General features: G+C 47.0%; 67 non-coding genes and 3 pseudogenes across 67 annotated transcripts; all 70 read right to left on the bottom strand.

The window, feature by feature from the left end:
- Positions 1-89: 89 nt before the first annotated feature.
- Positions 90-208, bottom strand: LOC138479380 (5S ribosomal RNA). Its single transcript, XR_011273160.1, has one exon. It is a non-coding gene; the product is annotated as a 5S ribosomal RNA (ribosomal RNA).
- A 463-nt stretch (positions 209-671) lies between these two features.
- On the bottom strand, positions 672-780 carry LOC138474528 (5S ribosomal RNA; annotated as a pseudogene).
- Positions 781-886: 106 nt separating this feature from the next.
- On the bottom strand, positions 887-1,005 carry LOC138479821 (5S ribosomal RNA). Its single transcript, XR_011273560.1, has one exon. It is a non-coding gene; the product is annotated as a 5S ribosomal RNA (ribosomal RNA).
- A 106-nt stretch (positions 1,006-1,111) lies between these two features.
- Positions 1,112-1,230, bottom strand: LOC138478902 (5S ribosomal RNA). The gene has a single exon (XR_011272726.1). It is a non-coding gene; the product is annotated as a 5S ribosomal RNA (ribosomal RNA).
- A 106-nt stretch (positions 1,231-1,336) lies between these two features.
- LOC138475935 (5S ribosomal RNA) lies at positions 1,337-1,455 on the bottom strand. The gene has a single exon (XR_011270033.1). It is a non-coding gene; the product is annotated as a 5S ribosomal RNA (ribosomal RNA).
- Positions 1,456-1,918: 463 nt separating this feature from the next.
- Positions 1,919-2,037, bottom strand: LOC138475934 (5S ribosomal RNA). Its single transcript, XR_011270032.1, has one exon. It is a non-coding gene; the product is annotated as a 5S ribosomal RNA (ribosomal RNA).
- Positions 2,038-2,143: 106 nt separating this feature from the next.
- Positions 2,144-2,262, bottom strand: LOC138478900 (5S ribosomal RNA). The gene has a single exon (XR_011272724.1). It is a non-coding gene; the product is annotated as a 5S ribosomal RNA (ribosomal RNA).
- A 106-nt stretch (positions 2,263-2,368) lies between these two features.
- LOC138478060 (5S ribosomal RNA) lies at positions 2,369-2,487 on the bottom strand. Its single transcript, XR_011271962.1, has one exon. It is a non-coding gene; the product is annotated as a 5S ribosomal RNA (ribosomal RNA).
- A 106-nt stretch (positions 2,488-2,593) lies between these two features.
- Positions 2,594-2,712, bottom strand: LOC138475933 (5S ribosomal RNA). The gene has a single exon (XR_011270031.1). It is a non-coding gene; the product is annotated as a 5S ribosomal RNA (ribosomal RNA).
- Positions 2,713-3,175: 463 nt separating this feature from the next.
- Positions 3,176-3,294, bottom strand: LOC138475932 (5S ribosomal RNA). The gene has a single exon (XR_011270030.1). It is a non-coding gene; the product is annotated as a 5S ribosomal RNA (ribosomal RNA).
- Positions 3,295-3,400: 106 nt separating this feature from the next.
- On the bottom strand, positions 3,401-3,519 carry LOC138473859 (5S ribosomal RNA). The gene has a single exon (XR_011268967.1). It is a non-coding gene; the product is annotated as a 5S ribosomal RNA (ribosomal RNA).
- Positions 3,520-3,625: 106 nt separating this feature from the next.
- LOC138475931 (5S ribosomal RNA) lies at positions 3,626-3,744 on the bottom strand. The gene has a single exon (XR_011270029.1). It is a non-coding gene; the product is annotated as a 5S ribosomal RNA (ribosomal RNA).
- A 99-nt stretch (positions 3,745-3,843) lies between these two features.
- Positions 3,844-3,962, bottom strand: LOC138475930 (5S ribosomal RNA). The gene has a single exon (XR_011270028.1). It is a non-coding gene; the product is annotated as a 5S ribosomal RNA (ribosomal RNA).
- Positions 3,963-4,068: 106 nt separating this feature from the next.
- On the bottom strand, positions 4,069-4,187 carry LOC138475929 (5S ribosomal RNA). The gene has a single exon (XR_011270027.1). It is a non-coding gene; the product is annotated as a 5S ribosomal RNA (ribosomal RNA).
- Positions 4,188-4,293: 106 nt separating this feature from the next.
- LOC138475928 (5S ribosomal RNA) lies at positions 4,294-4,412 on the bottom strand. Its single transcript, XR_011270026.1, has one exon. It is a non-coding gene; the product is annotated as a 5S ribosomal RNA (ribosomal RNA).
- A 464-nt stretch (positions 4,413-4,876) lies between these two features.
- LOC138476208 (5S ribosomal RNA) lies at positions 4,877-4,995 on the bottom strand. Its single transcript, XR_011270280.1, has one exon. It is a non-coding gene; the product is annotated as a 5S ribosomal RNA (ribosomal RNA).
- A 106-nt stretch (positions 4,996-5,101) lies between these two features.
- LOC138479941 (5S ribosomal RNA) lies at positions 5,102-5,220 on the bottom strand. The gene has a single exon (XR_011273669.1). It is a non-coding gene; the product is annotated as a 5S ribosomal RNA (ribosomal RNA).
- Positions 5,221-5,683: 463 nt separating this feature from the next.
- LOC138475925 (5S ribosomal RNA) lies at positions 5,684-5,802 on the bottom strand. Its single transcript, XR_011270025.1, has one exon. It is a non-coding gene; the product is annotated as a 5S ribosomal RNA (ribosomal RNA).
- A 106-nt stretch (positions 5,803-5,908) lies between these two features.
- On the bottom strand, positions 5,909-6,027 carry LOC138479820 (5S ribosomal RNA). The gene has a single exon (XR_011273559.1). It is a non-coding gene; the product is annotated as a 5S ribosomal RNA (ribosomal RNA).
- A 106-nt stretch (positions 6,028-6,133) lies between these two features.
- Positions 6,134-6,252, bottom strand: LOC138475923 (5S ribosomal RNA). The gene has a single exon (XR_011270023.1). It is a non-coding gene; the product is annotated as a 5S ribosomal RNA (ribosomal RNA).
- A 106-nt stretch (positions 6,253-6,358) lies between these two features.
- Positions 6,359-6,477, bottom strand: LOC138475922 (5S ribosomal RNA). The gene has a single exon (XR_011270022.1). It is a non-coding gene; the product is annotated as a 5S ribosomal RNA (ribosomal RNA).
- Positions 6,478-6,940: 463 nt separating this feature from the next.
- LOC138475921 (5S ribosomal RNA) lies at positions 6,941-7,059 on the bottom strand. The gene has a single exon (XR_011270021.1). It is a non-coding gene; the product is annotated as a 5S ribosomal RNA (ribosomal RNA).
- Positions 7,060-7,165: 106 nt separating this feature from the next.
- On the bottom strand, positions 7,166-7,284 carry LOC138475920 (5S ribosomal RNA). The gene has a single exon (XR_011270020.1). It is a non-coding gene; the product is annotated as a 5S ribosomal RNA (ribosomal RNA).
- Positions 7,285-7,390: 106 nt separating this feature from the next.
- LOC138475919 (5S ribosomal RNA) lies at positions 7,391-7,509 on the bottom strand. The gene has a single exon (XR_011270019.1). It is a non-coding gene; the product is annotated as a 5S ribosomal RNA (ribosomal RNA).
- A 106-nt stretch (positions 7,510-7,615) lies between these two features.
- On the bottom strand, positions 7,616-7,734 carry LOC138475918 (5S ribosomal RNA). Its single transcript, XR_011270018.1, has one exon. It is a non-coding gene; the product is annotated as a 5S ribosomal RNA (ribosomal RNA).
- A 106-nt stretch (positions 7,735-7,840) lies between these two features.
- Positions 7,841-7,959, bottom strand: LOC138475917 (5S ribosomal RNA). The gene has a single exon (XR_011270017.1). It is a non-coding gene; the product is annotated as a 5S ribosomal RNA (ribosomal RNA).
- Positions 7,960-8,065: 106 nt separating this feature from the next.
- On the bottom strand, positions 8,066-8,184 carry LOC138475916 (5S ribosomal RNA). Its single transcript, XR_011270016.1, has one exon. It is a non-coding gene; the product is annotated as a 5S ribosomal RNA (ribosomal RNA).
- A 464-nt stretch (positions 8,185-8,648) lies between these two features.
- Positions 8,649-8,767, bottom strand: LOC138475914 (5S ribosomal RNA). The gene has a single exon (XR_011270015.1). It is a non-coding gene; the product is annotated as a 5S ribosomal RNA (ribosomal RNA).
- A 106-nt stretch (positions 8,768-8,873) lies between these two features.
- On the bottom strand, positions 8,874-8,992 carry LOC138479940 (5S ribosomal RNA). Its single transcript, XR_011273668.1, has one exon. It is a non-coding gene; the product is annotated as a 5S ribosomal RNA (ribosomal RNA).
- Positions 8,993-9,455: 463 nt separating this feature from the next.
- LOC138474526 (5S ribosomal RNA) lies at positions 9,456-9,564 on the bottom strand (annotated as a pseudogene).
- A 106-nt stretch (positions 9,565-9,670) lies between these two features.
- On the bottom strand, positions 9,671-9,789 carry LOC138479818 (5S ribosomal RNA). The gene has a single exon (XR_011273557.1). It is a non-coding gene; the product is annotated as a 5S ribosomal RNA (ribosomal RNA).
- Positions 9,790-9,895: 106 nt separating this feature from the next.
- Positions 9,896-10,014, bottom strand: LOC138478899 (5S ribosomal RNA). Its single transcript, XR_011272723.1, has one exon. It is a non-coding gene; the product is annotated as a 5S ribosomal RNA (ribosomal RNA).
- A 106-nt stretch (positions 10,015-10,120) lies between these two features.
- On the bottom strand, positions 10,121-10,239 carry LOC138477671 (5S ribosomal RNA). Its single transcript, XR_011271608.1, has one exon. It is a non-coding gene; the product is annotated as a 5S ribosomal RNA (ribosomal RNA).
- Positions 10,240-10,702: 463 nt separating this feature from the next.
- Positions 10,703-10,821, bottom strand: LOC138478211 (5S ribosomal RNA). The gene has a single exon (XR_011272099.1). It is a non-coding gene; the product is annotated as a 5S ribosomal RNA (ribosomal RNA).
- Positions 10,822-10,927: 106 nt separating this feature from the next.
- Positions 10,928-11,046, bottom strand: LOC138479737 (5S ribosomal RNA). Its single transcript, XR_011273484.1, has one exon. It is a non-coding gene; the product is annotated as a 5S ribosomal RNA (ribosomal RNA).
- A 106-nt stretch (positions 11,047-11,152) lies between these two features.
- Positions 11,153-11,271, bottom strand: LOC138480172 (5S ribosomal RNA). Its single transcript, XR_011273879.1, has one exon. It is a non-coding gene; the product is annotated as a 5S ribosomal RNA (ribosomal RNA).
- Positions 11,272-11,377: 106 nt separating this feature from the next.
- Positions 11,378-11,496, bottom strand: LOC138475913 (5S ribosomal RNA). The gene has a single exon (XR_011270014.1). It is a non-coding gene; the product is annotated as a 5S ribosomal RNA (ribosomal RNA).
- Positions 11,497-11,959: 463 nt separating this feature from the next.
- On the bottom strand, positions 11,960-12,078 carry LOC138475911 (5S ribosomal RNA). Its single transcript, XR_011270012.1, has one exon. It is a non-coding gene; the product is annotated as a 5S ribosomal RNA (ribosomal RNA).
- A 106-nt stretch (positions 12,079-12,184) lies between these two features.
- Positions 12,185-12,303, bottom strand: LOC138475910 (5S ribosomal RNA). The gene has a single exon (XR_011270011.1). It is a non-coding gene; the product is annotated as a 5S ribosomal RNA (ribosomal RNA).
- Positions 12,304-12,409: 106 nt separating this feature from the next.
- Positions 12,410-12,528, bottom strand: LOC138475912 (5S ribosomal RNA). Its single transcript, XR_011270013.1, has one exon. It is a non-coding gene; the product is annotated as a 5S ribosomal RNA (ribosomal RNA).
- Positions 12,529-12,634: 106 nt separating this feature from the next.
- LOC138475909 (5S ribosomal RNA) lies at positions 12,635-12,753 on the bottom strand. Its single transcript, XR_011270010.1, has one exon. It is a non-coding gene; the product is annotated as a 5S ribosomal RNA (ribosomal RNA).
- A 464-nt stretch (positions 12,754-13,217) lies between these two features.
- LOC138475908 (5S ribosomal RNA) lies at positions 13,218-13,336 on the bottom strand. The gene has a single exon (XR_011270009.1). It is a non-coding gene; the product is annotated as a 5S ribosomal RNA (ribosomal RNA).
- A 106-nt stretch (positions 13,337-13,442) lies between these two features.
- Positions 13,443-13,561, bottom strand: LOC138478387 (5S ribosomal RNA). Its single transcript, XR_011272259.1, has one exon. It is a non-coding gene; the product is annotated as a 5S ribosomal RNA (ribosomal RNA).
- Positions 13,562-14,025: 464 nt separating this feature from the next.
- LOC138475907 (5S ribosomal RNA) lies at positions 14,026-14,144 on the bottom strand. The gene has a single exon (XR_011270008.1). It is a non-coding gene; the product is annotated as a 5S ribosomal RNA (ribosomal RNA).
- Positions 14,145-14,250: 106 nt separating this feature from the next.
- LOC138475906 (5S ribosomal RNA) lies at positions 14,251-14,369 on the bottom strand. The gene has a single exon (XR_011270007.1). It is a non-coding gene; the product is annotated as a 5S ribosomal RNA (ribosomal RNA).
- Positions 14,370-14,475: 106 nt separating this feature from the next.
- Positions 14,476-14,594, bottom strand: LOC138479379 (5S ribosomal RNA). Its single transcript, XR_011273159.1, has one exon. It is a non-coding gene; the product is annotated as a 5S ribosomal RNA (ribosomal RNA).
- Positions 14,595-15,057: 463 nt separating this feature from the next.
- Positions 15,058-15,166, bottom strand: LOC138474525 (5S ribosomal RNA; annotated as a pseudogene).
- Positions 15,167-15,272: 106 nt separating this feature from the next.
- On the bottom strand, positions 15,273-15,391 carry LOC138479816 (5S ribosomal RNA). The gene has a single exon (XR_011273556.1). It is a non-coding gene; the product is annotated as a 5S ribosomal RNA (ribosomal RNA).
- A 106-nt stretch (positions 15,392-15,497) lies between these two features.
- Positions 15,498-15,616, bottom strand: LOC138478898 (5S ribosomal RNA). The gene has a single exon (XR_011272722.1). It is a non-coding gene; the product is annotated as a 5S ribosomal RNA (ribosomal RNA).
- A 106-nt stretch (positions 15,617-15,722) lies between these two features.
- On the bottom strand, positions 15,723-15,841 carry LOC138475905 (5S ribosomal RNA). The gene has a single exon (XR_011270006.1). It is a non-coding gene; the product is annotated as a 5S ribosomal RNA (ribosomal RNA).
- A 463-nt stretch (positions 15,842-16,304) lies between these two features.
- LOC138475903 (5S ribosomal RNA) lies at positions 16,305-16,423 on the bottom strand. The gene has a single exon (XR_011270005.1). It is a non-coding gene; the product is annotated as a 5S ribosomal RNA (ribosomal RNA).
- A 106-nt stretch (positions 16,424-16,529) lies between these two features.
- Positions 16,530-16,648, bottom strand: LOC138475902 (5S ribosomal RNA). Its single transcript, XR_011270004.1, has one exon. It is a non-coding gene; the product is annotated as a 5S ribosomal RNA (ribosomal RNA).
- Positions 16,649-16,754: 106 nt separating this feature from the next.
- Positions 16,755-16,873, bottom strand: LOC138478059 (5S ribosomal RNA). Its single transcript, XR_011271961.1, has one exon. It is a non-coding gene; the product is annotated as a 5S ribosomal RNA (ribosomal RNA).
- Positions 16,874-16,979: 106 nt separating this feature from the next.
- LOC138475901 (5S ribosomal RNA) lies at positions 16,980-17,098 on the bottom strand. The gene has a single exon (XR_011270003.1). It is a non-coding gene; the product is annotated as a 5S ribosomal RNA (ribosomal RNA).
- Positions 17,099-17,572: 474 nt separating this feature from the next.
- Positions 17,573-17,691, bottom strand: LOC138475899 (5S ribosomal RNA). Its single transcript, XR_011270001.1, has one exon. It is a non-coding gene; the product is annotated as a 5S ribosomal RNA (ribosomal RNA).
- A 106-nt stretch (positions 17,692-17,797) lies between these two features.
- LOC138478385 (5S ribosomal RNA) lies at positions 17,798-17,916 on the bottom strand. The gene has a single exon (XR_011272257.1). It is a non-coding gene; the product is annotated as a 5S ribosomal RNA (ribosomal RNA).
- Positions 17,917-18,022: 106 nt separating this feature from the next.
- LOC138475898 (5S ribosomal RNA) lies at positions 18,023-18,141 on the bottom strand. The gene has a single exon (XR_011270000.1). It is a non-coding gene; the product is annotated as a 5S ribosomal RNA (ribosomal RNA).
- A 106-nt stretch (positions 18,142-18,247) lies between these two features.
- Positions 18,248-18,366, bottom strand: LOC138479527 (5S ribosomal RNA). The gene has a single exon (XR_011273294.1). It is a non-coding gene; the product is annotated as a 5S ribosomal RNA (ribosomal RNA).
- A 464-nt stretch (positions 18,367-18,830) lies between these two features.
- LOC138479053 (5S ribosomal RNA) lies at positions 18,831-18,949 on the bottom strand. Its single transcript, XR_011272863.1, has one exon. It is a non-coding gene; the product is annotated as a 5S ribosomal RNA (ribosomal RNA).
- Positions 18,950-19,055: 106 nt separating this feature from the next.
- LOC138475897 (5S ribosomal RNA) lies at positions 19,056-19,174 on the bottom strand. Its single transcript, XR_011269999.1, has one exon. It is a non-coding gene; the product is annotated as a 5S ribosomal RNA (ribosomal RNA).
- A 106-nt stretch (positions 19,175-19,280) lies between these two features.
- On the bottom strand, positions 19,281-19,399 carry LOC138475896 (5S ribosomal RNA). Its single transcript, XR_011269998.1, has one exon. It is a non-coding gene; the product is annotated as a 5S ribosomal RNA (ribosomal RNA).
- A 106-nt stretch (positions 19,400-19,505) lies between these two features.
- Positions 19,506-19,624, bottom strand: LOC138475895 (5S ribosomal RNA). Its single transcript, XR_011269997.1, has one exon. It is a non-coding gene; the product is annotated as a 5S ribosomal RNA (ribosomal RNA).
- A 463-nt stretch (positions 19,625-20,087) lies between these two features.
- Positions 20,088-20,206, bottom strand: LOC138475894 (5S ribosomal RNA). Its single transcript, XR_011269996.1, has one exon. It is a non-coding gene; the product is annotated as a 5S ribosomal RNA (ribosomal RNA).
- Positions 20,207-20,312: 106 nt separating this feature from the next.
- Positions 20,313-20,431, bottom strand: LOC138475892 (5S ribosomal RNA). Its single transcript, XR_011269995.1, has one exon. It is a non-coding gene; the product is annotated as a 5S ribosomal RNA (ribosomal RNA).
- A 106-nt stretch (positions 20,432-20,537) lies between these two features.
- Positions 20,538-20,656, bottom strand: LOC138475900 (5S ribosomal RNA). The gene has a single exon (XR_011270002.1). It is a non-coding gene; the product is annotated as a 5S ribosomal RNA (ribosomal RNA).
- Positions 20,657-20,762: 106 nt separating this feature from the next.
- Positions 20,763-20,881, bottom strand: LOC138475891 (5S ribosomal RNA). Its single transcript, XR_011269994.1, has one exon. It is a non-coding gene; the product is annotated as a 5S ribosomal RNA (ribosomal RNA).
- Positions 20,882-21,345: 464 nt separating this feature from the next.
- Positions 21,346-21,464, bottom strand: LOC138475890 (5S ribosomal RNA). Its single transcript, XR_011269993.1, has one exon. It is a non-coding gene; the product is annotated as a 5S ribosomal RNA (ribosomal RNA).
- A 106-nt stretch (positions 21,465-21,570) lies between these two features.
- On the bottom strand, positions 21,571-21,689 carry LOC138478383 (5S ribosomal RNA). Its single transcript, XR_011272256.1, has one exon. It is a non-coding gene; the product is annotated as a 5S ribosomal RNA (ribosomal RNA).
- Positions 21,690-22,153: 464 nt separating this feature from the next.
- Positions 22,154-22,272, bottom strand: LOC138475889 (5S ribosomal RNA). The gene has a single exon (XR_011269992.1). It is a non-coding gene; the product is annotated as a 5S ribosomal RNA (ribosomal RNA).
- A 106-nt stretch (positions 22,273-22,378) lies between these two features.
- LOC138475887 (5S ribosomal RNA) lies at positions 22,379-22,497 on the bottom strand. The gene has a single exon (XR_011269990.1). It is a non-coding gene; the product is annotated as a 5S ribosomal RNA (ribosomal RNA).
- Between the last annotated feature and the right edge of the window lie 9 nt (positions 22,498-22,506).

Raw genomic sequence — 22,506 nt, 5'->3', positions numbered from 1 at the left:
TTGTACTTTTAAGCATCTAGTCGGCTAGACCTTGCAGTTTTGAAAGGCAATTGAGAAATGGCTCACTTCCTGAACTTGGAGCACAAAAAAGCCTACAGCCCCTGGTATTCCCAGGCGGTCTCCCATCCAGGTACTAACTAGGCCCGACACTGCTTAGCTTCCGAGATCAGAGGAGATCGGGCGCATTCAGTGTGGTGTGGCCGTAGGCTCTAGAAATGCTAAGAATATTACTCTTATGCATTTGCATTTAGTAAGCTAAGCCATGCAGCCACTTGCAACATGATACCACGCTCATCGCTCGATCAGGCTCGATCAGGCGAGATATATAAGACTGGTGGGCCCATTCAGGACTCCTATGTCTGGTAGGATAACTTTAATCCATCCATCCTGTTTCTGTTGCAGGGAGGTGGAGAGAACAATCAACACAATAACGGCTTTCTTTCATGCCTCTTGAAGGACTCAATATTCTCTGTACTGCATTACATGTGAAAGTCGATTTATTACCCATGAACACACTACCTGTATGCTAATTATATGTAAATAGGTAGCTCCAGCCCTCATAATGTTGTCCAACATTTCCGCTATAAAACGGGATAAAATTATTTTGGAAACATACCAAATTTGAAAAGTAATTGAGAAGTTGTGCAATTACTAATCATGGAGCACAAAATAGCCTACAGCACCTGGTATTCCCAGGCGGTCTCCCATCCAGGTACTAACTAGGCCCGACACTGCTTAGCTTCCGAGATCAGACGCATTCAGTGTGGTGTGGCCGTAGGCTCTGGGCCTAGTGAGTTTTGTACTTTTAAGCATCTAGTCGGCTAGACCTTGCAGTTCTGAAAGGCAATTGAGAAATGGCTCACTTCCTGAACTTGGAGCACAAAAAAGCCTACAGCACCTGGTATTCCCAGGCGGTCTCCCATCCAGGTACTAACTAGGCCCGACACTGCTTAGCTTCTGAGATCAGACGAGATCGGGCACATTCAGTGTGGTGTGGCCGTAGGCTCTGGTCCTAGTGAGTTTTGTACTTTTAAGCATCTAGTCGGCTAGACCTTGCAGTTTTGAAAGGCAATTGAGAAATGGCTCACTTCCTGAACTTGGAGCACAAAAAAGCCTACAGCACCTGGTATTCCCAGGCGGTCTCCCATCCAGGTACTAACTAGGCCTGACACTGCTTAGCTTCCGAGATCAGACGAGATCGGGCGCATTCAGTGTGGTGTGGCCGTAGGCTCTGGGCCTAGTGAGTTTTGTACTTTTAAGCATCTAGTCGGCTAGACCTTGCAGTTTTGAAAGGCAATTGAGAAATGGCTCACTTCCTGAACTTGGAGCACAAAAAAGCCTACAGCACCTGGTATTCCCAGGCGGTCTCCCATCCAGGTACTAACTAGGCCCGACACTGCTTAGCTTCCGAGATCAGACGAGATCGGGCGCATTCAGTGTGGTGTGGCCGTAGGCTCTAGAAATGCTAAGAATATTACTCTTATGCATTTGCATTTAGTAAGCTAAGCCATGCAGCCACTTGCAACATGATACCACGCTCATCGCTCGATCAGGCTCGATCAGGCGAGATATATAAGACTGGTGGGCCCATTCAGGACTCCTATGTCTGGTAGGATAACTTTAATCCATCCATCCTGTTTCTGTTGCAGGGAGGTGGAGAGAACAATCAACACAATAACGGCTTTCTTTCATGCCTCTTGAAGGACTCAATATTCTCTGTACTGCATTACATGTGAAAGTCGATTTATTACCCATGAACACACTACCTGTATGCTAATTATATGTAAATAGGTAGCTCCAGCCCTCATAATGTTGTCCAACATTTCCGCTATAAAACGGGATAAAATTATTTTGGAAACATACCAAATTTGAAAAGTAATTGAGAAGTTGTGCAATTACTAATCATGGAGCACAAAATAGCCTACAGCACCTGGTATTCCCAGGCGGTCTCCCATCCAGGTACTAACTAGGCCCGACACTGCTTAGCTTCCGAGATCAGACGAGATCGGGCGCATTCAGTGTGGTGTGGCCGTAGGCTCTGGGCCTAGTGAGTTTTGTACTTTTAAGCATCTAGTCGGCTAGACCTTGCAGTTTTGAAAGGCAATTGAGAAATGGCTCACTTCCTGAACTTGGAGCACAAAAAAGCCTACAGCACCTGGTATTCCCAGGCGGTCTCCCATCCAGGTACTAACTAGGCCTGACACTGCTTAGCTTCCGAGATCAGACGAGATCGGGCGCATTCAGTGTGGTGTGGCCGTAGGCTCTGGTTCTAGTGAGTTTTGTACTTTTAAGCATCTAGTCGGCTAGACCTTGCAGTTTTGAAAGGCAATTGAGAAATGGCTCACTTCCTGAACTTGGAGCACAAAAAAGCCTACAGCACCTGGTATTCCCAGGCGGTCTCCCATCCAGGTACTAACTAGGCCCGACACTGCTTAGCTTCCGAGATCAGACGAGATCAGGCGCATTCAGTGTGGTGTGGCCGTAGGCTCTGGGCCTAGTGAGTTTTGTACTTTTAAGCATCTAGTCGGCTAGACCTTGCAGTTTTGAAAGGCAATTGAGAAATGGCTCACTTCCTGAACTTGGAGCACAAAAAAGCCTACAGCACCTGGTATTCCCAGGCGGTCTCCCATCCAGGTACTAACTAGGCCCGACACTGCTTAGCTTCCGAGATCAGACGAGATCGGGCGCATTCAGTGTGGTGTGGCCGTAGGCTCTAGAAATGCTAAGAATATTACTCTTATGCATTTGCATTTAGTAAGCTAAGCCATGCAGCCACTTGCAACATGATACCACGCTCATCGCTCGATCAGGCTCGATCAGGCGAGATATATAAGACTGGTGGGCCCATTCAGGACTCCTATGTCTGGTAGGATAACTTTAATCCATCCATCCTGTTTCTGTTGCAGGGAGGTGGAGAGAACAATCAACACAATAACGGCTTTCTTTCATGCCTCTTGAAGGACTCAATATTCTCTGTACTGCATTACATGTGAAAGTCGATTTATTACCCATGAACACACTACCTGTATGCTAATTATATGTAAATAGGTAGCTCCAGCCCTCATAATGTTGTCCAACATTTCCGCTATAAAACGGGATAAAATTATTTTGGAAACATACCAAATTTGAAAAGTAATTGAGAAGTTGTGCAATTACTAATCATGGAGCACAAAATAGCCTACAGCACCTGGTATTCCCAGGCGGTCTCCCATCCAGGTACTAACTAGGCCCGACACTGCTTAGCTTCCGAGATCAGACGAGATCGGGCGCATTCAGTGTGGTGTGGCCGTAGGCTCTGGGCCTAGTGAGTTTTGTACTTTTAAGCATCTAGTCGGCTAGACCTTGCAGTTTTGAAAGGCAATTGAGAAATGGCTCACTTCCTGAACTTGGAGCACAAAAAAGCCTACAGCACCTGGTATTCCCAGGCGGTCTCCCATCCAGGTACTAACTAGGCCCGACACTGCTTAGCTTCTGAGATCAGACGAGATCGGGCACATTCAGTGTGTTGTGGCCGTAGGCTCTGGTCCTAGTGAGTTTTGTACTTTTAAGCATCTAGTCGGCTAGACCTTGCAGTTTTGAAAGGCAATTGAGAAATGGCTCACTTCCTGAACTTGGAGCACAAAAAAGCCTACAGCACCTGGTATTCCCAGGCGGTCTCCCATCCAGGTACTAACTAGGCCCGACACTGCTTAGCTTCCGAGATCAGACGAGATCGGGCGCATTCAGTGTGGTGTGGCCGTAGGCCTAGTGAGTTTTGTACTTTTAAGCATCTAGTCGGCTAGACCTTGCAGTTTTGAAAGGCAATTGAGAAATGGCTCACTTCCTGAACTTGGAGCACAAAAAAGCCTACAGCACCTGGTATTCCCAGGCGGTCTCCCATCCAGGTACTAACTAGGCCCGACACTGCTTAGCTTCCGAGATCAGACGAGATCGGGCGCATTCAGTGTGGTGTGGCCGTAGGCTCTGGTCCTAGTGAGTTTTGTACTTTTAAGCATCTAGTCGGCTAGACCTTGCAGTTTTGAAAGGCAATTGAGAAATGGCTCACTTCCTGAACTTGGAGCACAAAAAAGCCTACAGCACCTGGTATTCCCAGGCGGTCTCCCATCCAGGTACTAACTAGGCCCGACACTGCTTAGCTTCCGAGATCAGACGAGATCGGGCGCATTCAGTGTGGTGTGGCCGTAGGCTCTGGGCCTAGTGAGTTTTGTACTTTTAAGCATCTAGTCGGCTAGACCTTGCAGTTTTGAAAGGCAATTGAGAAATGGCTCACTTCCTGAACTTGGAGCACAAAAAAGCCTACAGCACCTGGTATTCCCAGGCGGTCTCCCATCCAGGTACTAACTAGGCCCGACACTGCTTAGCTTCCGAGATCAGACGAGATCGGGCGCATTCAGTGTGGTGTGGCCGTAGGCTCTAGAAATGCTAAGAATATTACTCTTATGCATTTGCATTTAGTAAGCTAAGCCATGCAGCCACTTGCAACATGATACCACGCTCATCGCTCGATCAGCGCTCGATCAGGCGAGATATATAAGACTGGTGGGCCCATTCAGGACTCCTATGTCTGGTAGGATAACTTTAATCCATCCATCCTGTTTCTGTTGCAGGGAGGTGGAGAGAACAATCAACACAATAACGGATTTCTTTCATGCCTCTTGAAGGACTCAATATTCTCTGTACTGTATTACATGTGAAAGTCGATTTATTACCCATGAACACACTACCTGTATGCTAATTATATGTAAATAGGTAGCTCCAGCCCTCATAATGTTGTCCAACATTTCCGCTATAAAACGGGATAAAATTATTTTGGAAACATACCAAATTTGAAAAGTAATTGAGAAGTTGCGCAATTACTAATCATGGAGCACAAAATAGCCTACGGCACCTGGTATTCCCAGGCGGTCTCCCATCCAGGTACTAACTAGGCCCGACACTGCTTAGCTTCCGAGATCAGACGAGATCGGGCGCATTCAGTGTGGTGTGGCCGTAGGCTCTGGGCCTAGTGAGTTTTGTACTTTTAAGCATCTAGTCGGCTAGACCTTGCAGTTTTGAAAGGCAATTGAGAAATGGCTCACTTCCTGAACTTGGAGCACAAAAAAGCCTACAGCACCTGGTATTCCCAGGCAGTCTCCCATCCAGGTACTAACTAGGCCCGACACTGCTTAGCTTCCGATATCAGACGAGATCGGGCGCATTCAGTGTGGTGTGGCCGTAGGCTCTAGAAATGCTAAGAATATTACTCTTATGCATTTGCATTTAGTAAGCTAAGCCATGCAGCCACTTGCAACATGATACCACGCTCATCGCTCGATCAGGCTCGATCAGGCGAGATATATAAGACTGGTGGGCCCATTCAGGACTCCTATGTCTGGTAGGATAACTTTAATCCATCCATCCTGTTTCTGTTGCAGGGAGGTGGAGAGAACAATCAACACAATAACGGCTTTCTTTCATGCCTCTTGAAGGACTCAATATTCTCTGTACTGCATTACATGTGAAAGTCGATTTATTACCCATGAACACACTACCTGTATGCTAATTATATGTAAATAGGTAGCTCCAGCCCTCATAATGTTGTCCAACATTTCCGCTATAAAACGGGATAAAATTATTTTGGAAACATACCAAATTTGAAAAGTAATTGAGAAGTTGTGCAATTACTAATCATGGAGCACAAAATAGCCTACAGCACCTGGTATTCCCAGGCGGTCTCCCATCCAGGTACTAACTAGGCCCGACACTGCTTAGCTTCCGAGATCAGACGAGATCGGGCGCATTCAGTGTGGTGTGGCCGTAGGCTCTGGGCCTAGTGAGTTTTGTACTTTTAAGCATCTAGTCGGCTAGACCTTGCAGTTCTGAAAGGCAATTGAGAAATGGCTCACTTCCTGAACTTGGAGCACAAAAAAGCCTACAGCACCTGGTATTCCCAGGCGGTCTCCCATCCAGGTACTAACTAGGCCCGACACTGCTTAGCTTCTGAGATCAGACGAGATCGGGCACATTCAGTGTGGTGTGGCCGTAGGCTCTGGTCCTAGTGAGTTTTGTACTTTTAAGCATCTAGTCGGCTAGACCTTGCAGTTTTGAAAGGCAATTGAGAAATGGCTCACTTCCTGAACTTGGAGCACAAAAAAGCCTACAGCACCTGGTATTCCCAGGCGGTCTCCCATCCAGGTACTAACTAGGCCCGACACTGCTTAGCTTCCGAGATCAGACGAGATCGGGCGCATTCAGTGTGGTGTGGCCGTAGGCTCTGGGCCTAGTGAGTTTTGTACTTTTAAGCATCTAGTCGGCTAGACCTTGCAGTTTTGAAAGGCAATTGAGAAATGGCTCACTTCCTGAACTTGGAGCACAAAAAAGCCTACAGCACCTGGTATTCCCAGGCGGTCTCCCATCCAGGTACTAACTAGGCCCGACACTGCTTAGCTTCCGAGATCAGACGAGATCGGGCGCATTCAGTGTGGTGTGGCCGTAGGCTCTAGAAATGCTAAGAATATTACTCTTATGCATTTGCATTTAGTAAGCTAAGCCATGCAGCCACTTGCAACATGATACCACGCTCATCGCTCGATCAGGCTCGATCAGGCGAGATATATAAGACTGGTGGGCCCATTCAGGACTCCTATGTCTGGTAGGATAACTTTAATCCATCCATCCTGTTTCTGTTGCAGGGAGGTGGAGAGAACAATCAACACAATAACGGCTTTCTTTCATGCCTCTTGAAGGACTCAATATTCTCTGTACTGCATTACATGTGAAAGTCGATTTATTACCCATGAACACACTACCTGTATGCTAATTATATGTAAATAGGTAGCTCCAGCCCTCATAATGTTGTCCAACATTTCCGCTATAAAACGGGATAAAATTATTTTGGAAACATACCAAATTTGAAAAGTAATTGAGAAGTTGTGCAATTACTAATCATGGAGCACAAAATAGCCTACAGCACCTGGTATTCCCAGGCGGTCTCCCATCCAGGTACTAACTAGGCCCGACACTGCTTAGCTTCCGAGATCAGACGAGATCGGGCGCATTCAGTGTGGTGTGGCCGTAGGCTCTGGGCCTAGTGAGTTTTGTACTTTTAAGCATCTAGTCGGCTAGACCTTGCAGTTTTGAAAGGCAATTGAGAAATGGCTCACTTCCTGAACTTGGAGCACAAAAAAGCCTACAGCACCTGGTATTCCCAGGCGGTCTCCCATCCAGGTACTAACTAGGCCCGACACTGCTTAGCTTCCGAGATCAGACGAGATCGGGCGCATTCAGTGTGGTGTGGCCGTAGGCTCTGGTTCTAGTGAGTTTTGTACTTTTAAGCATCTAGTCGGCTAGACCTTGCAGTTTTGAAAGGCAATTGAGAAATGGCTCACTTCCTGAACTTGGAGCACAAAAAAGCCTACAGCACCTGGTATTCCCAGGCGGTCTCCCATCCAGGTACTAACTAGGCCCGACACTGCTTAGCTTCCGAGATCAGACGAGATCGGGCGCATTCAGTGTGGTGTGGCCGTAGGCTCTGGGCCTAGTGAGTTTTGTACTTTTAAGCATCTAGTCGGCTAGACCTTGCAGTTTTGAAAGGCAATTGAGAAATGGCTCACTTCCTGAACTTGGAGCACAAAAAAGCCTACAGCACCTGGTATTCCCAGGCGGTCTCCCATCCAGGTACTAACTAGGCCCGACACTGCTTAGCTTCCGAGATCAGACGAGATCGGGCGCATTCAGTGTGGTGTGGCCGTAGGCTCTGGTCCTAGTGAGTTTTGTACTTTTAAGCATCTAGTCGGCTAGACCTTGCAGTTTTGAAAGGCAATTGAGAAATGGCTCACTTCCTGAACTTGGAGCACAAAAAAGCCTACAGCACCTGGTATTCCCAGGCGGTCTCCCATCCAGGTACTAACTAGGCCCGACACTGCTTAGCTTCCGAGATCAGACGAGATCGGGCGCATTCAGTGTGGTGTGGCCGTAGGCTCTGGGCCTAGTGAGTTTTGTACTTTTAAGCATCTAGTCGGCTAGACCTTGCAGTTTTGAAAGGCAATTGAGAAATGGCTCACTTCCTGAACTTGGAGCACAAAAAAGCCTACAGCACCTGGTATTCCCAGGCGGTCTCCCATCCAGGTACTAACTAGGCCCGACACTGCTTAGCTTCCGAGATCAGACGAGATCGGGCGCATTCAGTGTGGTGTGGCCGTAGGCTCTAGAAATGCTAAGAATATTACTCTTATGCATTTGCATTTAGTAAGCTAAGCCATGCAGCCACTTGCAACATGATACCACGCTCATCGCTCGATCAGCGCTCGATCAGGCGAGATATATAAGACTGGTGGGCCCATTCAGGACTCCTATGTCTGGTAGGATAACTTTAATCCATCCATCCTGTTTCTGTTGCAGGGAGGTGGAGAGAACAATCAACACAATAACGGCTTTCTTTCATGCCTCTTGAAGGACTCAATATTCTCTGTACTGTATTACATGTGAAAGTCGATTTATTACCCATGAACACACTACCTGTATGCTAATTATATGTAAATAGGTAGCTCCAGCCCTCATAATGTTGTCCAACATTTCCGCTATAAAACGGGATAAAATTATTTTGGAAACATACCAAATTTGAAAAGTAATTGAGAAGTTGCGCAATTACTAATCATGGAGCACAAAATAGCCTACAGCACCTGGTATTCCCAGGCGGTCTCCCATCCAGGTACTAACTAGGCCCGACACTGCTTAGCTTCCGAGATCAGACGAGATCGGGCGCATTCAGTGTGGTGTGGCCGTAGGCTCTGGGCCTAGTGAGTTTTGTACTTTTAAGCATCTAGTCGGCTAGACCTTGCAGTTTTGAAAGGCAATTGAGAAATGGCTCACTTCCTGAACTTGGAGCACAAAAAAGCCTACAGCACCTGGTATTCCCAGGCAGTCTCCCATCCAGGTACTAACTAGGCCCGACACTGCTTAGCTTCCGATATCAGACGAGATCGGGCGCATTCAGTGTGGTGTGGCCGTAGGCTCTAGAAATGCTAAGAATATTACTCTTATGCATTTGCATTTAGTAAGCTAAGCCATGCAGCCACTTGCAACATGATACCACGCTCATCGCTCGATCAGGCTCGATCAGGCGAGATATATAAGACTGGTGGGCCCATTCAGGACTCCTATGTCTGGTAGGATAACTTTAATCCATCCATCCTGTTTCTGTTGCAGGGAGGTGGAGAGAACAATCAACACAATAACGGCTTTCTTTCATGCCTCTTGAAGGACTCAATATTCTCTGTACTGCATTACATGTGAAAGTCGATTTATTACCCATGAACACACTACCTGTATGCTAATTATATGTAAATAGGTAGCTCCAGCCCTCATAATGTTGTCCAACATTTCCGCTATAAAACGGGATAAAATTATTTTGGAAACATACCAAATTTGAAAAGTAATTGAGAAGTTGTGCAATTACTAATCATGGAGCACAAAATAGCCTACAGCACCTGGTATTCCCAGGCGGTCTCCCATCCAGGTACTAACTAGGCCCGACACTGCTTAGCTTCCGAGATCAGACGCATTCAGTGTGGTGTGGCCGTAGGCTCTGGGCCTAGTGAGTTTTGTACTTTTAAGCATCTAGTCGGCTAGACCTTGCAGTTCTGAAAGGCAATTGAGAAATGGCTCACTTCCTGAACTTGGAGCACAAAAAAGCCTACAGCACCTGGTATTCCCAGGCGGTCTCCCATCCAGGTACTAACTAGGCCCGACACTGCTTAGCTTCTGAGATCAGACGAGATCGGGCACATTCAGTGTGGTGTGGCCGTAGGCTCTGGTCCTAGTGAGTTTTGTACTTTTAAGCATCTAGTCGGCTAGACCTTGCAGTTTTGAAAGGCAATTGAGAAATGGCTCACTTCCTGAACTTGGAGCACAAAAAAGCCTACAGCACCTGGTATTCCCAGGCGGTCTCCCATCCAGGTACTAACTAGGCCTGACACTGCTTAGCTTCCGAGATCAGACGAGATCGGGCGCATTCAGTGTGGTGTGGCCGTAGGCTCTGGGCCTAGTGAGTTTTGTACTTTTAAGCATCTAGTCGGCTAGACCTTGCAGTTTTGAAAGGCAATTGAGAAATGGCTCACTTCCTGAACTTGGAGCACAAAAAAGCCTACAGCACCTGGTACTCCCAGGCGGTCTCCCATCCAGGTACTAACTAGGCCCAACACTGCTTAGCTTCCGAGATCAGACGAGATCGGGCGCATTCAGTGTGGTGTGGCCGTAGGCTCTAGAAATGCTAAGAATATTACTCTTATGCATTTGCATTTAGTAAGCTAAGCCATGCAGCCACTTGCAACATGATACCACGCTCATCGCTCGATCAGGCTCGATCAGGCGAGATATATAAGACTGGTGGGCCCATTCAGGACTCCTATGTCTGGTAGGATAACTTTAATCCATCCATCCTGTTTCTGTTGCAGGGAGGTGGAGAGAACAATCAACACAATAACGGCTTTCTTTCATGCCTCTTGAAGGACTCAATATTCTCTGTACTGCATTACATGTGAAAGTCGATTTATTACCCATGAACACACTACCTGTATGCTAATTATATGTAAATAGGTAGCTCCAGCCCTCATAATGTTGTCCAACATTTCCGCTATAAAACGGGATAAAATTATTTTGGAAACATACCAAATTTGAAAAGTAATTGAGAAGTTGTGCAATTACTAATCATGGAGCACAAAATAGCCTACAGCACCTGGTATTCCCAGGCGGTCTCCCATCCAGGTACTAACTAGGCCCGACACTGCTTAGCTTCCGAGATCAGACGAGATCGGGCGCATTCAGTGTGATGTGGCCGTAGGCTCTGGGCCTAGTGAGTTTTGTACTTTTAAGCATCTAGTCGGCTAGACCTTGCAGTTTTGAAAGGCAATTGAGAAATGGCTCACTTCCTGAACTTGGAGCACAAAAAAGCCTACAGCACCTGGTATTCCCAGGCGGTCTCCCATCCAGGTACTAACTAGTCCCGACACTGCTTAGCTTCCGAGATCAGACGAGATCGGGCGCATTCAGTGTGGTGTGGCCGTAGGCTCTGGTCCTAGTGAGTTTTGTACTTTTAAGCATCTAGTCGGCTAGACCTTGCAGTTTTGAAAGGCAATTGAGAAATGGCTCACTTCCTGAACTTGGAGCACAAAAAAGCCTACAGCACCTGGTATTCCCAGGCCGTCTCCCATCCAGGTACTAACTAGGCCCGACACTGCTTAGCTTCCGAGATCAGACGAAATCGGGCGCATTCAGTGTGGTGTGGCCGTAGGCTCTGGGCCTAGTGAGTTTTGTACTTTTAAGCATCTAGTCGGCTAGACCTTGCAGTTTTGAAAGGCAATTGAGAAATGGCTCACTTCCTGAACTTGGAGCACAAAAAAGCCTACAGCACCTGGTATTCCCAGGCGGTCTCCCATCCAGGTACTAACTAGGCCCGACACTGCTTAGCTTCCGAGATCAGACGAGATCGGGCGCATTCAGTGTGGTGTGGCCGTAGGCTCTAGAAATGCTAAGAATATTACTCTTATGCATTTGCATTTAGTAAGCTAAGCCATGCAGCCACTTGCAACATGATACCACGCTCATCGCTCGATCAGGCTCGATCAGGCGAGATATATAAGACTGGTGGGCCCATTCAGGACTCCTATGTCTGGTAGGATAACTTTAATCCATCCATCCTGTTTCTGTTGCAGGGAGGTGGAGAGAACAATCAACACAATAACGGCTTTCTTTCATGCCTCTTGAAGGACTCAATATTCTCTGTACTGCATTACATGTGAAAGTCGATTTATTACCCATGAACACACTACCTGTATGCTAATTATATGTAAATAGGTAGCTCCAGCCCTCATAATGTTGTCCAACATTTCCGCTATAAAACGGGATAAAATTATTTTGGAAACATACCAAATTTGAAAAGTAATTGAGAAGTTGTGCAATTACTAATCATGGAGCACAAAATAGCCTACAGCACCTGGTATTCCCAGGCGGTCTCCCATCCAGGTACTAACTAGGCCCGACACTGCTTAGCTTCCGAGATCAGACGAGATCGGGCGCATTCAGTGTGGTGTGGCCGTAGGCTCAGGGCCTAGTGAGTTTTGTACTTTTAAGCATCTAGTCGGCTAGACCTTGCAGTTTTGAAAGGCAATTGAGAAATGGCTCACTTCCTGAACTTGGAGCACAAAAAAGCCTACAGCACCTGGTATTCCCAGGCGGTCTCCCATCCAGGTACTAACTAGGCCCGACACTGCTTAGCTTCCGAGATCAGACGAGATCGGGCGCATTCAGTGTGGTGTGGCCGTAGGCTCTGGTCCTAGTGAGTTTTGTACTTTTAAGCATCTAGTCGGCTAGACCTTGCAGTTTTGAAAGGCAATTGAGAAATGGCTCACTTCCTGAACTTGGAGCACAAAAAAGCCTACAGCACCTGGTATTCCCAGGCGGTCTCCCATCCAGGTACTAACTAGGCCCAACACTGCTTAGCTTCCGAGATCAGACGAGATCGGGCGCATTCAGTGTGGTGTGGCCGTAGGCTCTGGGCCTAGTGAGTTTTGTACTTTTAAGCATCTAGTCGGCTAGACCTTGCAGTTTTGAAAGGCAATTGAGAAATGGCTCACTTCCTGAACTTGGAGCACAAAAAAGCCTACAGCACCTGGTATTCCCAGGCGGTCTCCCATCCAGGTACTAACTAGGCCCGACACTGCTTAGCTTCCGAGATCAGACGAGATCGGGCGCATTCAGTGTGGTGTGGCCGTAGGCTCGAGTAATGCTAAGAATATTACTCTTATGCATTTGCATTTAGTAAGCTAAGCCATGCAGCCACTTGCAACATGATACCACGCTCATCGGTCGATCAGCGCTCGATCAGGCGAGATATATAAGACTGGTGGGCCCATTCAGGACTCCTATGTCTGGTAGGATAACTTTAATCCATCCATCCTGTTTCTGTTGCAGGGAGGTGGAGAGAACAATCAACACAATAACGCCTTTCTTTCATGCCTCTTGAAGGACTCAATATTCTCTGTACTGCATTACATGTGAAAGTCGATTTATTACCCATGAACACACTACCTGTATGCTAATTATATGTAAATAGGTAGCTCCAGCCCTCATAATGTTGTCCAACATTTCCGCTATAAAACGGGATAAAATTATTTTGGAAACATACCAAATTTGAAAAGTAATTGAGAAGTTGCGCAATTACTAATCATGGAGCACAAAATAGCCTACAGCACCTGGTATTCCCAGGCGGTCTCCCATCCAGGTACTAACTAGGCCCGACACTGCTTAGCTTCCGAGATCAGACGAGATCGGGCGCATTCAGTGTGGTGTGGCCGTAGGCTCTGGGCCTAGTGAGTTTTGTACTTTTAAGCATCTAGTCGGCTAGACCTTGCAGTTTTGAAAGGCAATTGAGAAATGGCTCACTTCCTGAACTTGGAGCACAAAAAAGCCTACAGCACCTGGTATTCCCAGGCAGTCTCCCATCCAGGTACTAACTAGGCCCGACACTGCTTAGCTTCCGAGATCAGACGAGATCGGGCGCATTCAGTGTGGTGTGGCCGTAGGCTCTAGTAATGCTAAGAATATTACTCTTATGCATTTGCATTTAGTAAGCTAAGCCATGCAGCCACTTGCAACATGATACCACGCTCATCGCTCGATCAGCGCTCGATCAGGCGAGATATATAAGACTGGTGGGCCCATTCAGGACTCCTATGTCTGGTAGGATAACTTTAATCCATCCATCCTGTTTCTGTTGCAGGGAGGTGGAGAGAACAATCAACACAATAACGGCTTTCTTTCATGCCTCTTGAAGGACTCAATATTCTCTGTACTGCATTACATGTGAAAGTCGATTTATTACCCATGAACACACTACCTGTATGCTAATTATATGTAAATAGGTAGCTCCAGCCCTCATAATGTTGTCCAACATTTCCGCTATAAAACGGGATAAAATTATTTTGGAAACATACCAAATTTGAAAAGTAATTGAGAAGTTGTGCAATTACTAATCATGGAGCACAAAATAGCCTACAGCACCTGGTATTCCCAGGCGGTCTCCCATCCAGGTACTAACTAGGCCCGACACTGCTTAGCTTCCGAGATCAGACGAGATCGGGCGCATTCAGTGTGGTGTGGCCGTAGGCTCAGGGCCTAGTGAGTTTTGTACTTTTAAGCATCTAGTCGGCTAGACCTTGCAGTTTTGAAAGGCAATTGAGAAATGGCTCACTTCCTGAACTTGGAGCACAAAAAAGCCTACAGCACCTGGTATTCCCAGGCGGTCTCCCATCCAGGTACTAACTAGGCCCGACACTGCTTAGCTTCCGAGATCAGACGAGATCGGGCGCATTCAGTGTGGTGTGGCCGTAGGCTCTGGTCCTAGTGAGTTTTGTACTTTTAAGCATCTAGTCGGCTAGACCTTGCAGTTTTGAAAGGCAATTGAGAAATGGCTCACTTCCTGAACTTGGAGCACAAAAAAGCCTACAGCCCCTGGTATTCCCAGGCGGTCTCCCATCCAGGTACTAACTAGGCCCGACACTGCTTAGCTTCCGAGATCAGAGGAGATCGGGCGCATTCAGTGTGGTGTGGCCGTAGGCTCTAGAAATGCTAAGAATATTACTCTTATGCATTTGCATTTAGTAAGCTAAGCCATGCAGCCACTTGCAACATGATACCACGCTCATCGCTCGATCAGGCTCGATCAGGCGAGATATATAAGACTGGTGGGCCCATTCAGGACTCCTATGTCTGGTAGGATAACTTTAATCCATCCATCCTGTTTCTGTTGCAGGGAGGTGGAGAGAACAATCAACACAATAACGGCTTTCTTTCATGCCTCTTGAAGGACTCAATATTCTCTGTACTGCATTACATGTGAAAGTCGATTTATTACCCATGAACACACTACCTGTATGCTAATTATATGTAAATAGGTAGCTCCAGCCCTCATAATGTTGTCCAACATTTCCGCTATAAAACGGGATAAAATTATTTTGGAAACATACCAAATTTGAAAAGTAATTGAGAAGTTGTGCAATTACTAATCATGGAGCACAAAATAGCCTACAGCACCTGGTATTCCCAGGCGGTCTCCCATCCAGGTACTAACTAGGCCCGACACTGCTTAGCTTCCGAGATCAGACGCATTCAGTGTGGTGTGGCCGTAGGCTCTGGGCCTAGTGAGTTTTGTACTTTTAAGCATCTAGTCGGCTAGACCTTGCAGTTCTGAAAGGCAATTGAGAAATGGCTCACTTCCTGAACTTGGAGCACAAAAAAGCCTACAGCACCTGGTATTCCCAGGCGGTCTCCCATCCAGGTACTAACTAGGCCCGACACTGCTTAGCTTCTGAGATCAGACGAGATCGGGCACATTCAGTGTGGTGTGGCCGTAGGCTCTGGTCCTAGTGAGTTTTGTACTTTTAAGCATCTAGTCGGCTAGACCTTGCAGTTTTGAAAGGCAATTGAGAAATGGCTCACTTCCTGAACTTGGAGCACAAAAAAGCCTACAGCACCTGGTATTCCCAGGCGGTCTCCCATCCAGGTACTAACTAGGCCTGACACTGCTTAGCTTCCGAGATCAGACGAGATCGGGCGCATTCAGTGTGGTGTGGCCGTAGGCTCTGGGCCTAGTGAGTTTTGTACTTTTAAGCATCTAGTCGGCTAGACCTTGCAGTTTTGAAAGGCAATTGAGAAATGGCTCACTTCCTGAACTTGGAGCACAAAAAAGCCTACAGCACCTGGTATTCCCAGGCGGTCTCCCATCCAGGTACTAACTAGGCCCGACACTGCTTAGCTTCCGAGATCAGACGAGATCGGGCGCATTCAGTGTGGTGTGGCCGTAGGCTCTAGAAATGCTAAGAATATTACTCTTATGCATTTGCATTTAGTAAGCTAAGCCATGCAGCCACTTGCAACATGATACCACGCTCATCGCTCGATCAGGCTCGATCAGGCGAGATATATAAGACTGGTGGGCCCATTCAGGACTCCTATGTCTGGTAGGATAACTTTAATCCATCCATCCTGTTTCTGTTGCAGGGAGGTGGAGAGAACAATCAACACAATAACGGCTTTCTTTCATGCCTCTTGAAGGACTCAATATTCTCTGTACTGCATTACATGTGAAAGTCGATTTATTACCCATGAACACACTACCTGTATGCTAATTATATGTAAATAGGTAGCTCCAGCCCTCATAATGTTGTCCAACATTTCCGCTATAAAACGGGATAAAATTATTTTGGAAACATACCAAATTTGAAAAGTAATTGAGAAGTTGTGCAATTACTAATCATGGAGCACAAAATAGCCTACAGCACCTGGTATTCCCAGGCGGTCTCCCATCCAGGTACTAACTAGGCCCGACACTGCTTAGCTTCCGAGATCAGACGAGATCGGGCGCATTCAGTGTGGTGTGGCCGTAGGCTCTGGGCCTAGTGAGTTTTGTACTTTTAAGCATCTAGTCGGCTAGACCTTGCAGTTTTGAAAGGCAATTGAGAAATGGCTCACTTCCTGAACTTGGAGCACAAAAAAGCCTACAGCACCTGGTATTCCCAGGCGGTCTCCCATCCAGGTACTAACTAGGCCCGACACTGCTTAGCTTCCGAGATCAGACGAGATCGGGCGCATTCAGTGTGGTGTGGCCGTAGGCTCTGGTTCTAGTGAGTTTTGTACTTTTAAGCATCTAGTCGGCTAGACCTTGCAGTTTTGAAAGGCAATTGAGAAATGGCTCACTTCCTGAACTTGGAGCACAAAAAAGCCTACAGCACCTGGTATTCCCAGGCGGTCTCCCATCCAGGTACTAACTAGGCCCGACACTGCTTAGCTTCCGAGATCAGACGAGATCAGGCGCATTCAGTGTGGTGTGGCCGTAGGCTCTGGGCCTAGTGAGTTTTGTACTTTTAAGCATCTAGTCGGCTAGACCTTGCAGTTTTGAAAGGCAATTGAGAAATGGCTCACTTCCTGAACTTGGAGCACAAAAAAGCCTACAGCACCTGGTATTCCCAGGCGGTCTCCCATCCAGGTACTAACTAGGCCCGACACTGCTTAGCTTCCGAGATCAGACGAGATCGGGCGCATTCAGTGTGGTGTGGCCGTAGGCTCTAGAAATGCTAAGAATATTACTCTTATGCATTTGCATTTAGTAAGCTAAGCCATGCAGCCACTTGCAACATGATACCACGCTCATCGCTCGATCAGCGCTCGATCAGGCTCGATCAGGCGAGATATATAAGACTGGTGGGCCCATTCAGGACTCCTATGTCTGGTAGGATAACTTTAATCCATCCATCCTGTTTCTGTTGCAGGGAGGTGGAGAGAACAATCAACACAATAACGGCTTTCTTTCATGCCTCTTGAAGGACTCAATATTCTCTGTACTGTATTACATGTGAAAGTCGATTTATTACCCATGAACACACTACCTGTATGCTAATTATATGTAAATAGGTAGCTCCAGCCCTCATAATGTTGTCCAACATTTCCGCTATAAAACGGGATAAAATTATTTTGGAAACATACCAAATTTGAAAAGTAATTGAGAAGTTGCGCAATTACTAATCATGGAGCACAAAATAGCCTACAGCACCTGGTATTCCCAGGCGGTCTCCCATCCAGGTACTAACTAGGCCCGACACTGCTTAGCTTCCGAGATCAGACGAGATCGGGCGCATTCAGTGTGGTGTGGCCGTAGGCTATGGGCCTAGTGAGTTTTGTACTTTTAAGCATCTAGTCGGCTAGACCTTGCAGTTTTGAAAGGCAATTGAGAAATGGCTCACTTCCTGAACTTGGAGCACAAAAAAGCCTACAGCACCTGGTATTCCCAGGCAGTCTCCCATCCAGGTACTAACTAGGCCCGACACTGCTTAGCTTCCGAGATCAGACGAGATCGGGCGCATTCAGTGTGGTGTGGCCGTAGGCTCTGGTCCTAGTGAGTTTTGTACTTTTAAGCATCTAGTCGGCTAGACCTTGCAGTTTTGAAAGGCAATTGAGAAATGGCTCACTTCCTGAACTTGGAGCACAAAAAAGCCTACAGCACCTGGTATTCCCAGGCGGTCTCCCATCCAGGTACTAACTAGGCCCGACACTGCTTAGCTTCCGAGATCAGACGAGATCGGGCGCATTCAGTGTGGTGTGGCCGTAGGCTCCGGGCCTAGTGAGTTTTGTACTTTTAAGCATCTAGTCGGCTAGACCTTGCAGTTTTGAAAGGCAATTGAGAAATGGCTCACTTCCTGAACTTGGAGCACAAAAAAGCCTACAGCACCTGGTATTCCCAGGCGGTCTCCCATCCAGGTACTAACTAGGCCCGACACTGCTTAGCTTCCGAGATCAGACGAGATCGGGCGCATTCAGTGTGGTGTGGCCTTAGGCTCTAGAAATGCTAAGAATATTACTCTTATGCATTTGCATTTAGTAAGCTAAGCCATGCAGCCACTTGCAACATGATACCACGCTCATCGCTCGATCAGCGCTTGATCAGGCGAGATATATAAGACTGGTGGGCCCATTCAGGACTCCTATGTCTGGTAGGATAACTTTAATCCATCCATCCTGTTTCTGTTGCAGGGAGGTGGAGAGAACAATCAACACAATAACGGCTTTCTTTCATGCCTCTTGAAGGACTCAATATTCTCTGTACTGCATTACATGTGAAAGTCGATTTATTACCCATGAACACACTACCTGTATGCTAATTATATGTAAATAGGTAGCTCCAGCCCTCATAATGTTGTCCAACATTTCCGCTATAAAACGGGATAAAATTATTTTGGAAACATACCAAATTTGAAAAGTAATTGAGAAGTTGCGCAATTACTAATCATGGAGCACAAAATAGCCTACAGCACCTGGTATTCCCAGGCGGTCTCCCATCCAGGTACTAACTAGGCCCGACACTGCTTAGTTTCCGAGATCAGACGAGATCGGGCGCATTCAGTGTGGTGTGGCCGTAGGCTCTGGGCCTAGTGAGTTTTGTACTTTTAAGCATCTAGTCGGCTAGACCTTGCAGTTTTGAAAGGCAATTGAGAAATGGCTCACTTCCTGAACTTGGAGCACAAAAAAGCCTACAGCACCTGGTATTCCCAGGCGGTCTCCCATCCAGGTACTAACTAGGCCCGACACTGCTTAGCTTCCGAGATCAGACGAGATCGGGCGCATTCAGTGTGGTGTGGCCGTAGGCTCTGGTCCTAGTGAGTTTTGTACTTTTAAGCATCTAGTCGGCTAGACCTTGCAGTTTTGAAAGGCAATTGAGAAATGGCTCACTTCCTGAACTTGGAGCACAAAAAAGCCTACAGCACCTGGTATTCCCAGGCGGTCTCCCATCCAGGTACTAACTAGGCCCGACACTGCTTAGCTTCCGAGATCAGACGAGATCGGGCGCATTCAGTGTGGTGTGGCCGTAGGCTCTGGGCCTAGTGAGTTTTGTACTTTTAAGCATCTAGTCGGCTAGACCTTGCAGTTTTGAAAGGCAATTGAGAAATGGCTCACTTCCTGAACTTGGAGCACAAAAAAGCCTACAGCACCTGGTATTCCCAGGCGGTCTCCCATCCAGGTACTAACTAGGCCCGACACTGCTTAGCTTCCGAGATCAGACGAGATCGGGCGCATTCAGTGTGGTGTGGCCGTAGGCTCTAGAAATGCTAAGAATATTACTCTTATGCATTTGCATTTAGTAAGCTAAGCCATGCAGCCACTTGCAACATGATACCACGCTCATCGCTCGATCAGGCTCGATCAGGCGAGATATATAAGACTGGTGGGCCCATTCAGGACTCCTATGTCTGGTAGGATAACTTTAATCCATCCATCCTGTTTCTGTTGCAGGGAGGTGGAGAGAACAATCAACACAATAACGGCTTTCTTTCATGCCTCTTGAAGGACTCAATATTCTCTGTACTGCATTACATGTGAAAGTCGATTTATTACCCATGAACACACTACCTGTATGCTAATTATATGTAAATAGGTAGCTCCAGCCCTCATAATGTTGTCCAACATTTCCGCTATAAAACGGGATAAAATTATTTTGGAAACATACCAAATTTGAAAAGTAATTGAGAAGTTGTGCAATTACTAATCATGGAGCACAAAATAGCCTACAGCACCTGGTATTCCCAGGCGGTCTCCCATCCAGGTACTAACTAGGCCCGACACTGCTTAGCTTCCGAGATCAGACGAGATCGGGCGCATTCAGTGTGGTGTGGCCGTAGGCTCAGGGCCTAGTGAGTTTTGTACTTTTAAGCATCTAGTCGGCTAGACCTTGCAGTTTTGAAAGGCAATTGAGAAATGGCTCACTTCCTGAACTTGGAGCACAAAAAAGCCTACAGCACCTGGTATTCCCAGGCGGTCTCCCATCCAGGTACTAACTAGGCCCGACACTGCTTAGCTTCCGAGATCAGACGAGATCGGGCGCATTCAGTGTGGTGTGGCCGTAGGCTCTGGTCCTAGTGAGTTTTGTACTTTTAAGCATCTAGTCGGCTAGACCTTGCAGTTTTGAAAGGCAATTGAGAAATGGCTCACTTCCTGAACTTGGAGCACAAAAAAGCCTACAGCACCTGGTATTCCCAGGCGGTCTCCCATCCAGGTACTAACTAGGCCCAACACTGCTTAGCTTCCGAGATCAGACGAGATCGGGCGCATTCAGTGTGGTGTGGCCGTAGGCTCTGGGCCTAGTGAGTTTTGTACTTTTAAGCATCTAGTCGGCTAGACCTTGCAGTTTTGAAAGGCAATTGAGAAATGGCTCACTTCCTGAACTTGGAGCACAAAAAAGCCTACAGCACCTGGTATTCCCAGGCGGTCTCCCATCCAGGTACTAACTAGGCCCGACACTGCTTAGCTTCCGAGATCAGACGAGATCGGGCGCATTCAGTGTGGTGTGGCCGTAGGCTCGAGTAATGCTAAGAATATTACTCTTATGCATTTGCATTTAGTAAGCTAAGCCATGCAGCCACTTGCAACATGATACCACGCTCATCGGTCGATCAGCGCTCGATCAGGCGAGATATATAAGACTGGTGGGCCCATTCAGGACTCCTATGTCTGGTAGGATAACTTTAATCCATCCATCCTGTTTCTGTTGCAGGGAGGTGGAGAGAACAATCAACACAATAACGCCTTTCTTTCATGCCTCTTGAAGGACTCAATATTCTCTGTACTGCATTACATGTGAAAGTCGATTTATTACCCATGAACACACTACCTGTATGCTAATTATATGTAAATAGGTAGCTCCAGCCCTCATAATGTTGTCCAACATTTCCGCTATAAAACGGGATAAAATTATTTTGGAAACATACCAAATTTGAAAAGTAATTGAGAAGTTGCGCAATTACTAATCATGGAGCACAAAATAGCCTACAGCACCTGGTATTCCCAGGCGGTCTCCCATCCAGGTACTAACTAGGCCCGACACTGCTTAGCTTCCGAGATCAGACGAGATCGGGCGCATTCAGTGTGGTGTGGCCGTAGGCTCTGGGCCTAGTGAGTTTTGTACTTTTAAGCATCTAGTCGGCTAGACCTTGCAGTTTTGAAAGGCAATTGAGAAATGGCTCACTTCCTGAACTTGGAGCACAAAAAAGCCTACAGCACCTGGTATTCCCAGGCAGTCTCCCATCCAGGTACTAACTAGGCCCGACACTGCTTAGCTTCCGAGATCAGACGAGATCGGGCGCATTCAGTGTGGTGTGGCCGTAGGCTCTAGTAATGCTAAGAATATTACTCTTATGCATTTGCATTTAGTAAGCTAAGCCATGCAGCCACTTGCAACATGATACCACGCTCATCGCTCGATCAGCGCTCGATCAGGCGAGATATATAAGACTGGTGGGCCCATTCAGGACTCCTATGTCTGGTAGGATAACTTTAATCCATCCATCCTGTTTCTGTTGCAGGGAGGTGGAGAGAACAATCAACACAATAACGGCTTTCTTTCATGCCTCTTGAAGGACTCAATATTCTCTGTACTGCATTACATGTGAAAGTCGATTTATTACCCATGAACACACTACCTGTATGCTAATTATATGTAAATAGGTAGCTCCAGCCCTCATAATGTTGTCCAACATTTCCGCTATAAAACGGGATAAAATTATTTTGGAAACATACCAAATTTGAAAAGTAATTGAGAAGTTGTGCAATTACTAATCATGGAGCACAAAATAGCCTACAGCACCTGGTATTCCCAGGCGGTCTCCCATCCAGGTACTAACTAGGCCCGACACTGCTTAGCTTCCGAGATCAGACGAGATCGGGCGCATTCAGTGTGGTGTGGCCGTAGGCTCAGGGCCTAGTGAGTTTTGTACTTTTAAGCATCTAGTCGGCTAGACCTTGCAGTTTTGAAAGGCAATTGAGAAATGGCTCACTTCCTGAACTTGGAGCACAAAAAAGCCTACAGCACCTGGTATTCCCAGGCGGTCTCCCATCCAGGTACTAACTAGGCCCGACACTGCTTAGCTTCCGAGATCAGACGAGATCGGGCGCATTCAGTGTGGTGTGGCCGTAGGCTCTGGTCCT

Source organism: Ambystoma mexicanum, chromosome 8 (assembly GCF_040938575.1).
Source record: "Ambystoma mexicanum isolate Mex_15411 chromosome 8, UKY_AmexF1_1, whole genome shotgun sequence".
NCBI lineage: Eukaryota > Metazoa > Chordata > Amphibia > Caudata > Ambystomatidae > Ambystoma > Ambystoma mexicanum.
This window is presented reverse-complemented; position numbering and strand designations above follow the sequence as displayed.